Raw genomic sequence first — 14,564 nt, forward strand, 5'->3', positions numbered from 1 at the left:
CTGATTCGCCGATTCCTTTGAAAAAATGACGAAGATATCCTCGCAAAAATTCGAATTTCTATCATCAATCCTTTCTTCCACTTTTCTTTTAATTTATTACAATAACAACGCTTTATCATTGCATATTTTATTTAATTATTAAATAAGATACAATATCTGTTAACTAACATTTTTCCCAATTCTAAATTAATTATTTAATCTTGTATCTTATTTTTAATTGATTTCTTTTCTTATATATTTTTATTTATTTCTTTTTTTCTTTGTTAAATAATCATATTTGAAAACTCGAATTTATTTTGTATAAAACGCGTCTTTATGATTTCAACGATAAACACTAGGAAACCAACGGTTTTGTTTCGCTTTTCGTTTTACGGAGAGAAAATCTCAATAAGCTCGGATTGCGAGGTTTTTTTCTTTGTCATTTAAGAAGGATCAGACGCTCATATATCGATATCATTTTACCCGTAATTTCAACCGGTCGATTTCGGGCTCGATCTTTTGCCGGAGAAAATACGCGGCAGCTTCCGGCATTCATATTCTCGCGGGAATAGCAAGCAGTATCGGATCCGGGTACGTTCGATCGTACGCAGAGGTCCCTATCGCATTACACGAGGATTGATGCGAAAGTCGAAACCTCGGTCATGTAAACCGCGAGCATAAGAGCCATCCGTCGAGTCGCGGCTAGACGCCCCGGCAATTCTCAATTAATTTAGACACGAATCATTAAAGGATAAATCCGCCGGAATTCCCGCCAGCGCGCCGTAGCTCCCGGGAGGTCGTCATTAACCGTGCGATAAATGAACCGTACATACTCGCACCTGTGTTCCATAACTATTTACGGATTTCTGAAATCTGATGGATGAAAGCGGATCGGAACGGGATTAATGAACAGCTAAACAATTCGATTAGGATTAAACTTTATAAGAAAATAATGTAATCAAATTTAATTAAATTATTTTATAATTATCGATTATGTACGTGATTTTTTATGTACAAAATATTACTAAAAGGCTTGAAATATTATAATCATATCATGGAATCAATTTTACGTTGACTTTTCGCTATTTAAATTAAATTTTACTTTTACAAAATCTATTCAAAATTAAAAGAGAATAAAATTTTGTTATTTATTTCCATTCTTAAATTTAATCAAAGAGTCTCATCTTTAATCTATTATTTGTTTCTGACTTTAAATTGGTCACGCAATACGTCTACAAAATTTCTTAAAGCATTTTAAAGTCACACTGTATTGATGCTTTTAAAATATTAGTTTAAAGAAACACTTATCGAGAAACACTATAAGTTTAGATCGATGTTTTTCATTGAAAAAACAACAAACAAGTTTCCCAAACTCTCTGAATCTTATGCGGTGACCCGCAGCTTAATATGAAAACGGAAGCTGTCGATTACGCGATCAATATACCAGCGCTTTCAGTTCGAAACTGCCGCGACAATATCGACGTTGTCTACTATCAATATTATAGTTTATTGGTCGCGCGACAAAATTGCTGTCTCCGTCGATTATCGATGCTGCACATTTCAGAATGTCTCGCTACGAAAATTAAACTTCCATCGAAGATAGAAATTATTTAGCAGAAAGTTAATATGAACTGCATTATTGCTGCAATATTATTTACGCGTATTAATAAATTTTTATACAGAGAATTAACTTAAAATATATTAATTATAACTAATATCATAACAGCTAAAACGATTATTATGCCTTTCTTTAGCTAGTTGATTTAAATTATTACCGTAGTAAATAAAAAAATATTCTTTAAATCGCTGTATATTTCAAACATAATAACAAACATTTAATCTGCAGATAATAATAAGTAAATGTAGTTACACATTTCTATACTAAATTTAATTCAGATAGAAAGTAATATTGAGTTTCACGTTGCGCGGTAATTTCATTTCTATTTGTTATTGCGAATAGAGGTTTCTAACTAAATTGTAGGAAAAGCATCAGCAAACAAATCGCAATGCCGCCACAAAGCTTAACCGACATCGGTCGGTCCGTGCTTTATACAGTGCAGCCACGTTTACTTTGTTCGCAGAATAGCAGTTGTTTGGCATTTTCCAAAGTCGGGGTCCAAATTTTGCCACGGAGTGCTAAATCAACTGCGCTTAATGCTGTCTGTGGGTCGAGAAAGATAGGAATGTTTCATAAAAATTTCAGACGTGTATATGCGTTGATAATCGATGAGGACAGCAATTTTATTTTGCGGTCGATATTACACGTTACTGCGGCTGGGAAACAATTACTCTTCTAAATTAACTCTTTCGATACAGCGGCATAAGAGCGCGAAGCAATTGCTACCGGTTAGCGCGCTGAAAAATTAAAATATTCGCATATACATTCAAATGACACATTGTTTATCACGCTATGACAGTCGTGCAAAACAGAGCTGAACTATTTATTTTTTACGAAAAGAACGCTCATTGCATCGTGCAATTATGGTTTTAATTATAAAATGCAAAATATGCTTTTTTCATCAATTCAATAAATGATAGTTCTATTCTCTAATTTCTTAGAGTGATAACGCACTCGAAAAATTGAGTGATTGGTCGTGTCGCTCGAGTTAGAGTGACTTTTCATTCACACGGAATTAATTCTTCCTCTGTTTGTTGTAGAGTGAATTTTTCACTCTGCAAAGTAGAGTGATTATGTGTATTTATTTTATAGAGCGAATATTTTCACTCTATGCAGTGTAGAATGAATATTTTATTCACATGAAGAATGCAATCTCACTATTTTTAAGAGAACTGTTAAAACAAGCGCTTTACCGACGAAGAAGATTTCATTCTCTGATCGAGTGAATTCACGTCGGAACGAGTAATACATTACTCTACGTTAGAGTTGAACAATCACTTTTGTGAAAAGTGAATTTTTATTATTTACGAGTGGCAATATTTTCACTATCGCTTGAAGTGAATATCCACTCGTTTGGAGTTAGATTTCACTCTGAGATATTTAGAGAGTACACTTACTGTTGTTTACTCGTAATTGACTTTGTCTTGTGCCAGGAATAATATTCTGATTATTTGTTGAACGATGCTAAATTTGCAATTAGTGCGATCAATCTCACCGCAACTCAGCTGCTTGACCCACATTATATTATAATGCGTATGTATCGTCTAATGATATTAATGCCTAGCACAGGAAGGGTCGGACCGCAAAGCTGATTACTCCGTCTTCTAATTACGCAGGAATTAAGACATCGAGTTTTGAGCCGCATTATCTTCTGCGAACTTACTTGCATTCGTGAGAAACGTTTCTTCACAACTAATTTATATGCTGCTTTGTACTTTGTCAGTTTACGACACTAATGTGTTTATACATTTAACTCTTAACTCTCTTTGTGGCCTCTTTCCGTCATAAGTCCTTCGCACGAGAGAAATATAGGCATTTTAACTTGAAATTAGATTCACGAATAATATTCAGTAATAATAACAATGCAACATAAAAAATAGGAGCGATTCCACGGTCTGATGTCTTTATACATACGCAACGGCAAAGATAATCGACAATACCAAAAATTGGATATATTCAACGGAATTTATGAAAGAGCTCGAACATTTGTTATCCCGAAAAACGCGCTATGCAGTTTTCCCGAAAGCGGTCTATGTGTCTCAAGCGGCATAAAAGCAAGAAAAACGACGTACAACCGTCGGGACGAAATTGCCCTTGAAATGTTTCGTACGGGCTGAGGAAATAGCCCGGGTGTCCCATCAGGCTACTTCAGCGTCCTAAGGATACGAGGAAGGACAGGAAGGATCTTGGTGACTTGAGGCGTGATGAGAGAAGAAAAGAATGTCGTTTCCACGCTAGAAAAAGAAATCCACGCTGAGGGTGGAGAAACGCGTGCTAAAGCTGATTAGGGTCACCGTCACCAATATAAATGGAGTTACGTAAACTCCGGATAAGAGAGCGAAATGATGATTCTATGGAGTTATTTACCTTTCTTTCATGAGTGTCTGGATTTCGACAGGGGACGAAAGATCCTATTCATTATTTATTATCTCGGAAGTGAAATTGCGTGGCTTATAGTACATGATCCGGATTAATGCGCCTCAATTTCGACGTGTTGTGTTACGTTCTTTTCCTATACGCGATTAAAAAAGAGAGATCAAGGATGAATAAATAAGAAGATTACTCTCGAGAAGAAATTATGGTTCTAGCTAATTAATTAGCTAATTATCTAGCTTTTTGTTTTATATATCGAAAATTGCAATATCAAGCACTTTCGTAATTTGGATAATGTATCTCGCTATCTTCGAAAAAGCTTCGCTGTACACGTCTGTACGCAAAACATTAATCGTGTTTTGTTAATTAACTCGTACCAACCCTTCTATTACGCCTCATATTTGCTTGACAGTATTATATTGCTGGAGGATATGCGCGTCGTATTAATCATATCTTGCTATGAAGCTCTGCTGAATAAGCGGGACGTATTCGTAGATCCTTTCTTTGATGTTTGCAGTCAAAGCATTGCTTTGCATTTGCTTTATGAGAAAATAATCAAATTAATTTGAACACTGAAAATATTCATACAATGATAAAATTGCACATTTATCCGAAAATGTTGGAATTGATCATTCTGAAATAATCACGAGGCCCATTGTTTTGTCGGTGATTTTTAAAAAGGATCGACACCCATCTCGTGCAGTGAAATAATAGTAATCCTTTGAGATTCGGCATATTTTCAGCGGTCTCGTAAGTTAAACAGAGTCTCGGAACGAGACTCGCGCGCGCGGGACACGAACAGAAACGAGCTCGTGTCCTCGATATTCGAGCCACCTCTCGAAATCCAATTTAATACGGATGTCGGCGCATCGCCGCCACTCACGAGGAGTCCCTCGACAACACTGGCGCGTTATCGAAAGTGTAAAGGAAAGCCGAAAAGAATCGAGAAGAAACCATGTCGTAGAATATTATACAGAAGAAACATCGGTATCAACGATTGGACGATCTAAAACGGCGGATTTTTCCGATGCTTTTTCACTTAAAGTTAATTTTCGATTCTTTTTTATTAAAATATTGACGCATATGCACACGTACACGTGTTTCGCGTCTCTCAACCTCAGTTTCTCGCGTCGTTTTCCACGTTTCTTTTTATTTATTTATTTTTTCTACATCCGCGAATGTAAATGCGCTGCAAATAAAACTCGCGCCCGCGCACTATGACGGATTGACGGAACGACTTTTCAAAGAGCGAAGTGCATACACGCCGAAAGCATTTACTGTGCATCGAGCGGCGAGAGATAACACCCGGGAGCGAACGCGCTGCGCGAGATGCGAGGAAACGGTTGGGATGGAATTTGCGAGTCGAATGTCTTGTTCTAAAGTGCCTCACAGCCAACCGTATTGACGCAACCCTTCCCCGCCTGTCTCCATCGAACGTTTGTCTCGTTATATTTCGATATTTACGATTGAAAGCCCTTCCGGAGTTACTTCCGAGTGCTATCGTTGTATCTTAGGAGATCCCGTTAGGACGAACGAATTTACGTCGCTGGCTCGGTGATGGAACAACCGACGTCATTCTATGGCTCGGAAATACATACACTCTGTCGCAGTCCGGGTAGTTTAATGCAGTGCAGTACATTTGCATCGCTTCTGGACCATTAAAGAAACTTTAAAGTGAATCCAAACATTTATCATTTCTGGTTTTCCGCTTTTTTTTTTTCTTTATGCTTATATTTTTTTTTTAATTATTACACATAATTGCGTATCTATGCATCGATGCTTCCCTCAATATTGGATATTTTTTCTGAAAAGGGGAAGACTGTAAAGGATGATTTTGTGCCATTATTGAAAGAAAGTGATTTTCACGACGCTTCTACACGATACACTTTTACCACTGGAGATTCGTCGCCGCAAGGATTACGCAAAGTATTTTCGCGTCAATCGTCGAACGACTTTGAACTCTCGCACGAGTACGCTACGTAACCAGAGTGCGAGATGCGATTCCTTGGGCAAACGTCGGAAATTGAAATTTACCGGGAGGGATTCGTTTATTTGACACTCACGGCGAGAAGCTTTATTGCGCGAGTTTCGGTGCGGTCGGTCTTCGACCCGCTCCCAAGTCGACTTGAGCCGAGGAAATGGAAAGAGAGTGCGATGTGATGACGGGGAAGAAGAGATAGAGACGAGGAGGGGAATCGGAGGTAGGATGCACCAGAGATAAGGACTCCGTTATGCGAGAAACCCTTTCGGCCGAGATATCAGCGAACAGAAGGGGAAAGCAACTGCAAAAGGAGAGAGAAAGAGAGAGAGAGAGAGAGAGAGAGAGAGAGAGAGAGAGAGAGAGAGAGAGAGGAGAAGGAAGGGCGGTGGATGGGGCGTGAGGAGGACAGGGTTAAGGGGTGAGAGGCATGGGTGCGGAAACTACGCTGGGAATCCGAACTAACTGAGAATCAATAGAAATTTCCTCGGTGCGCGCATTGGAGAAGTCTCGATATCCATTTTCCCCGAACAAACGTCTTTCGGTATCGTAAGCTTTTCCGAGCACATTCGTCGCCCTTTCTCTCTCGCTTCCTCTCGTTCTCTCTCCCCCCCTCTCTCTCTTTCTCTCTCTCTCTCTCTCTCTCTCTCTCGCGTTGTTCTCCGATATCCGGTTGACCCCACGGTTTGACCCGAATCGTGGCCATCTCAAAGCGGATAGAAATATTCTCTCGTTTTTTTAGCTTTTGTCGAGCGATGCGTCTCATCGTATAATTTCACGAAAATGTGCGCGTATGTGTGCGTATGTATATGTCTTACATTAGTCGTTTTATCTAGTTCATGTAACATTGAGGGGATTAATTTGACAAATTTATAATTAATCCCTTTTTTTTATCTTAATACACAAGTATTTTATATTCAGTAATTTTTGCAAACCATGTGATATAATTGGATTGATAATAAATCTGCATCTATTAGCTGAAATAAGAAACTATATTAGCAGAATGTTAACATTTTGTTGATGCGAAGGATACAATGAGAGTAGAAACAAGTGGAAAAAAAAGAGTGAAAATCATATTACAAAAATATAGCGCTTACATACATGCGCCTTCTTCGCTTGCTAAACGAATGTCTATTCGAAAGCTCGCTTTTCGTATATTCTGAGATTTAATGACTCCTTGATGGACACCGCGATTTAACGCGAGCATCGTAAGTTACTCTTTCCGGCGGAGCTTGCAAGTCGCCTTTAAGCTCGCCTTGCATGGTCAATGGTCCGGAAGGCACTAAATTCTGGTCACGGACTATTTCGGTTAGGAGTAGACCAATGGCAATGATTTGCCGCAATGACCGTGTACGACTCGTCGATGGATCGACCTCTGCTCAGTTGAATTTCAGCGCAATACAACGTGCCTGTGGAACACTTGATATCAAACGATATTGAATGTAATACAGTATGCAATCCCCCTATGAAATAGACATTTAATTCCGGACAGCATGCAAAGAATTACGAATATTAAATGCAAATGCAAACATGTTCCATTGCATATATCTTTTGATCAAAAATATTGCGTGTCACATAAATTCGAGATGAACGACGCTTGTGGAAAGTCAATGTGCTTCATATTGATCGCATCGTGTTATAATTAAATATATTCCTGCGCAAACAAAATTACAATCTTCTGGGAACATTCTAAAACTGCTGCCAATCAATCTTAATAAACCTGCAATTAATATCGTTAAGCCTAAAAATCTGAACGATCCACATATGTTGCTTTCACCAAGAATATTGTTACAACATTTTTCGACAAACAAAGTCAATTTTATAGAACTAAAAATCAGCCAATTTTAGTAAAAGTCGTAATGAATCATGTGTAATGCCTTCACCGGAAACTTATTATCTTTAGTCGTCTTTTGACGCGATCAAAATGATCCGCTTTTATCGTTTTGCGAACAGAAGAACCAAGTCGACGATCGGCGTGATGAACGAGCGCTTCCGGCCTCTGTCTCGGTGAACAAACGATTAATTCCACGGATGGGGCTAAGCATCGCGGCGTTATATCGTCCGTGAATCCGATTACGCGCGCTCGCTCCTTTCTTTCCACGCCTCGCAAATCCGTCTGAAAACATTCGGCCAATAGTAATCTCGCGCGCGTTGTCCATCGATTTATAACTATCGGAGAACCGACGATGCGGACGAAAACAGTGGCCGCCGCCGTTTGTGTTGCACCGCGACGTCTCCGCGTAACAGATCTTAATCCATTATGATGGTCTATGGGGATATTTCACGAGACCGCTGAAATACATTTCTTGTTTCTCTACCATTCACGATCTTTCAACTGATAAAACCGCAGATACCATTTACAATATACACCTTTTATTCTGACTGGCTCAACTTCTAGAGTAAATTAAAAATTTAATTACTTTGTTAATAATAGAAATATTATATAGAAACAAAACTCATCTTCTTTATTTTTGAAAAATTTGTGAAAAATCTAAAAAGGAATTTTAGATTATTCCTGCAAATTTGTGAAATTGCTTGATTTTTTTTTCTTTTAATTTGCAAATATGATACATATTCGTCCTATTTCACATTTTTATCTGAAAAATAATTTATTTGATTATTATTGGAAAAAATTGGCAATTTGCAAACGTCTGTTAAATAGATTTTCACATATTTTTTTTCACAGACCAGCTAAAAGATAATATACAAAAAATATTACGTGAAAGAAAATATTACGTAAAATCTTCACGTATTAATATTCTTTTACAGTATTATTCTCGTTACACAAAGTAATTTGAGTTAATTTTTTATACCAATTTAAGTCATTAGTTATTAACCCGCACATTAAATTCAAAAAGAGAAAAATTAAATTAAAACAAAATATATAATATATACCTAATATTTTACTTAACATATGAAAAGAAATAATCGACAGCGTATAAAATTACGAATTTAGTATCGATTATTTCTTTCCTAATTGACATCTCTATAATATAATATCATCTTTATAATGAAAAACTATTAAAGAAACGATATTTATTGAGTTGGAAATTCGGATAAAGGAGATCATTATAGCGCCAAGAACTAATATTTCGCCACCTCATCGGCGCAGTCATTAGACACTCCGGCTTATTAGGAATCGATACGCCACAATGTTGTTCGCAAGTTTCCTCAGGGTCAACGCGCGAATGGACGGCGTGAGTCCTTCCGCGGAAAATGAAGCTCCGCCACAAAGCCGTCCGATTCCTAGCGTGGGAAGACAATGCGACGTAATAGCTGCTGGTCAGAACAATACATACAACTCCGCACGACAACCGGGAGCTATCTTTCAACGAGAGCACGTGCGTTCGCGGACAATGGAGAGAGTAGCTTGCAGCATCTGCGCGAGCTATTGCGAAAGATAGCTAACTCGACGGCCGATACGCGATGCAAACGCGTCCCTTTTGTACGTCCCTCTTTTCCCTCCTTTCCCCAGTCTTTACATTCGGAGAAAAATCGTACGCAAGAGACGTCGTTTCGGAAAGAAACAATCGACAGCCGTAGATTAAAATTGAGCGGTAACGGCGTTTCGTAAGGCGATAATATATCTACAACGTCACGCGAGCCATTACGAGTGACTTACATTTCCTCTAGCGCTTGAGATTTAAACATTTCGGATTTAAAGTGCCTGATTTCTCACTGTAGTCATCTTGGAGTAAGAGAGTAATGTGAAAATTATATTCTTGCGTTATATGTCGAAGTAAATAAGTTTCTCTTATAAATTTCCCGGGAATTGACATTCGAAGAGCTACTCAATAAATGAACGTATAATTCGTTTTCGTCGTGAGCGTAGGGCTCAATTGGATTAAATTATACGGTCATTTGTCGATTAACGAGCAAAAACCGGGAAGTTCAGCGCATTTCACAAGTGCGCATTATCGATCGCGTCGTGTCGTCAAGTTGGAAAACACATTCATTTCGACATACATATTAAGAGAATAAATCATGTTTCGCGCTTCTTTTGCACATATCTCAACGATAACTTCATAAATAATTTTTCGAAAATTATCTCCGTTTCGACTATTCGAGTTTAAAATGGCACATCAAATAGAAGTTACTATTATTGTAGTTTTATAATTTAATGTTCGCGTTTTACTTAAATTTATTCTATCCTAAGATAAAATTTGCAGTGAAAATTCAATTAAGCATTATCTTTATCATTGTTGAAGTAAATCACGTGTAAATCATATTTTCGTCAAAGTGCATCGACAATGTAAACTATGACGTTATTTTGCCTATACATGCAATGCATTCTAGCTTATCAGCTCTAACCATTTCAGTGACTATGTAATGTGATCGTCGTTTAAAGGCATATTAAAGTCATTGACCCGAATTCGCGTTTCATATTTGCCGTTACGTGTGGTCGTTTAATATAAAAATTGCGTGCAACGTCACGCAATGATTTAAGTAATACGCATTTCCCATCCTTAAATCGGTTTAAGATGTATAAAAGTTTTGAATTATCATTTATCATATATATATATATAAGTTCCACACACACACACACACACACACATCACATTTTCCTAATATCTTTTTCATATTTATGACACATCTTCAAGTCCATTTCTCAGGTTTGTCAAAATCAGGGTAGGGTGCAAATAATGGCGCGTTTCGCAAAGAAATCAACGTCGTTCCTCGTGTCTTCTTAAGAGCCGAGGAAATTACCCTATCGCGTCGGCGAAACGAGTTTCGCTCGGCGAAGCCGTTCAGTAAACTCAGCGTGTTCTCGTAAATCGCAAGTTTTCCCCGTTTCGGTAACGACCTCGCGAGCTCGCCGATAAGAGCTAGCAAGCCTATTACGGAGCTCTCACGAGATGACAAGCGTCCGAAAGTTAGCGGCGGTCACGGTGTAGCTTCACGTTATATGCACTCCCGTGCGCAAATCTCGCGACAGTTTGAAACATAAGTTTACGCTCTTAAGCAAAGCACCATTATTAACTCGCATGTCACTGCCTTATAGACGCTGCTCGTCATCGGTGAAAGTAGAGAGTTAACGATGACTTTGATCATTAGTGATCAAAGAGGATTTATATTACAAGCTCCGCTTGTATTTGTTCCGTGAGTATTATTAATATTGTGATACATTTTTCAATTAAGTACGTGACAACGTGTAATAGAGGATCGTGAAGATCTGACGATTTTTATGAAAATTTTCTACTCTTCAATAAAGTTCGAAAAATTGCAAAAGTAAGGCAATCCGAGAAACGTGATTCTGAAAAATTGTTAGGCTATATAAATGTAAGCAGCGCTGAAAAAGTAAAATTTTATATTTAAATAAATTCTTCAATTTATCAATTTTTTTAGTTTTTTCTCTATGCAATTTTCTCTATGTAATTGTGAATTTTTTTAATTATTTTAACTTTTTGGGTATATAAAATTTTTTGCAGTGTAAAAATCTTCTATGTCACGCTTAAACTGATAACTTTTTCCTCTATATTTCAATAGTAACATTTTGCTGTAGAGTACCACCAAAACTCGATTTCCTAAGTTCCGCCAGTCATATTCACCATTGTCCTTTATAAAAAATGCGCGTTCAAACGGGATGATATTTTCGAACCTGAAGTTGCTCCGCGACTTACCGGATTGCCTCGTGAACATAAAGATCGCCAGATATCTCGATCCTGTCGTCTGCAGACGACGGCCACGGTAAAGTAGCATCTCGCCTGCATAGATTTTACAAACGGGCGAAAAAGTCTCGTGCCGTCTAGCGGTGATTCGCGTGGGACCGGATCGGCGACAGGACCGGAAGTCCGCTCGATGTGCGGACGCGGTGAACCATAAAACACGTTATTCGGCTGTACTCGGCGGATATCTGAACTTATTCGTATGTTAATATATTTCCATGTTTGGCGATCGGCCAACTCGATTGGCCTCGATACTGCTCGCGGTGCAAGCCGTGTATTTCGATGCATCGCGCCATTCGCGATGTACACACAACATCGTCGGCACATGTATACGCGCATACTGTGGTCATGTGCATTGAACACTTAACATTTCTGTGTAAGTATAGAATATTCATAGCTGCGGGTACCCGACATACCTACTAATAATCTATAAATTTTAATGGGCTTTTGAAAATAAAATACTTAAATAAAAATTTTTTATAACAGAAGTTTAAAATTAGAAGTTTTTGCGTGATTATTTTGCGCATGCACGATCCATGAGATCCATTTATTAAGAGATTTCCCCACACAATTATGCGATAATTGTGCAATATTTTTAGTAAATAATGTACAATATTATTGATTGTTTGAAGGAATATGTGGAAAAATATGAGAAAACGATGTAATGCAAGAAATGTGCTCTCCTTTGCTTGAGAGCGTGAACTTGTGTTTCAAACTGTCGCGAGATTTGTCGCACCAAAGTGCATATAACGTAAAGTTAGAAAAGATATTACACTTGAGATTAAAGCACTTGCTTTTATAGTAATTTATAGCATCTCTTAGTAGAGAGAAATCCAAGAGCGACCGTCCCGGCGTTTTTTCGCAGGACGCTTACAGAGCTTAGCTCAGTACCGCTATTTGCGTCCATTTTAAAGTTATAACAATGTAGCTGCATTCATTTTCGACATTTTTTGTCATTTATTACATACATGTACGTGCTGCATCCACAAATTAATGGATCTGAAATATATTTCGTGCTTGTACAACTTAGAAATGAATGCAGACACTTTGTTGTCAGTAAATAATGGATAGATAAGCTACAAAAGATTATATAATATAAAATTAGCACATTTACAAAAATAAATACAGTTGATAATCACACATTAACTGTGTTTACATGCTTTTCTATCATATATAAATTAGTTAATCATATATAAATTAGTTTAAATATATTATATGAGATACTTGATATATGTATGCCTATTCTTCATTTTTACTTGCGATGTACACATTTGGAAAAAGTTTTCAAATATTGCTTTTTACGTCAAATTGTATAAAGCAACATTTACACTAATTATGTGCAAATACTGTAATTTAAAAATTTACAAAAAGTGATATTGATTGGTTTAGTTTTTAAGAGATTTATTTCAGCTCTTTGTGCGTGTCTTTTTCGCACAATAAAATGACAAATTATAGTTGGAAATAAATCCAAGGTTAAATATCAGTACTAATCTATATTTTAGCTCTTTTATTTTAAAGTAATAGATCTGTGAAACATTTTATTATATTTTTAATATTCTTACCCATTTTTCATAGAAAATTTTATTATTTAATCCGTGAATATATATGTATCTTACACAAAGGTCTATTTCTTTGAGTTTAAAATAAAGATAAATTGATCAGGACTCATCGTCACACGATACACAACAATGGAATTGTTCATATAATGATCTGTAAAATACAAAAGTATATTCAGATTACAGCAGCGTTTAAAATAATTTATATTTGAAAAATTATTATTGCGCAAATGAATGTTTTATTCGTCTTTTAAGCAAATATGTAATAGAAAAATTATATATTTTTCGAAAAAAATAATGATTTAAAATAATAATAGATGTTATTAAATACGTTGGTCGTATTTAATAATTATGAATATTAAATATTATAGATATTTTATTGAATATTTTAAGTATTTGAAATATTTTATGTGCGTTATATTACACAATAATGTATAAAATGCCAACAGAGGATAAATGATTAATATATCCTCTACAAATAACAGATGACAAATAAATGATTAATTATTATTTACCCTACAGTTGTTTCGTCGACGCTCGATGCTTCCTGGGCGTTCCTCCTCCTCTCAGTGGCTTTAGGGCACTTACAAAACGCTCGCTCGCGTGAAAAGTTAATGCCGGTCATGCAACACGGTATTTTCGATGCAAAATTTATCACGGCAATAGCGCGATATTTTGCACGATAATCTCGTTCTTTGTCACATTAGAACAAAAATATGATTCGAATATCGTCGCACGGAATACGACACGTTCGACACTCTATGGCTTTCGCAACAGGTAACGATAGAAAAGAGAAAAATCGAAAGCCTAATAATTAAAATTTTGTATATTTGCTTAAACTACTTGAATTGGATTTTTACTTTCTTCTCGCGCGAAAAATATTACATACTCGCGCTTTGTGGCATTTTTATTTTTATTTTGTATTATATATACAAATATATGTAAAAAACAAAATTGATAAAAAATCGCAGAATAAAATATCTGAATTGTTAAACGCGGGATCTAATTAACAGTGCAAACTATTAATCAGTAATTACTTATGGAAAATAATGTTAGTACTTATTGCGGTGTAATTTGAAGGGATATGGAATGGAGGATAATGCGTCGATATGGAGCGAGCAAGGTATATAACGCGTAGGTAACAGCGCGTTTGCCAGTGATATAGATCGCAAAAAACCAGAAACAACCACCGAATGCCGCGAGCCAACCTCGAAACTCTTAATTCGACATGAAATATTTTACGTATTACGAGATAACATATATATTTCTTGCGTTTCTCAAATTGTAATTTCAATAATTGAAATATTATCGTATCTTTTGTCGTAAATTTTTTAAAAATCTTAATCTATATATTTGTTGACGTTATTTAAGAAAAGAATTAATTTAACTTTATT

The 14,564-nt window shown here is 36.6% G+C and overlaps 1 protein-coding gene across 6 annotated transcripts in view; it reads left to right on the forward strand.

The window, feature by feature from the left end:
• Positions 1 to 14,564, forward strand: part of nAChRalpha4 (nicotinic acetylcholine receptor alpha4) — a 163,586-nt gene that overhangs the window by 17,709 nt on the left and 131,313 nt on the right. The window lies entirely within an intron of this gene.

This window comes from Linepithema humile, chromosome 3 (assembly GCF_040581485.1).
Source record: "Linepithema humile isolate Giens D197 chromosome 3, Lhum_UNIL_v1.0, whole genome shotgun sequence".
NCBI classification, from domain to species: Eukaryota; Metazoa; Arthropoda; class Insecta; order Hymenoptera; family Formicidae; genus Linepithema; species Linepithema humile.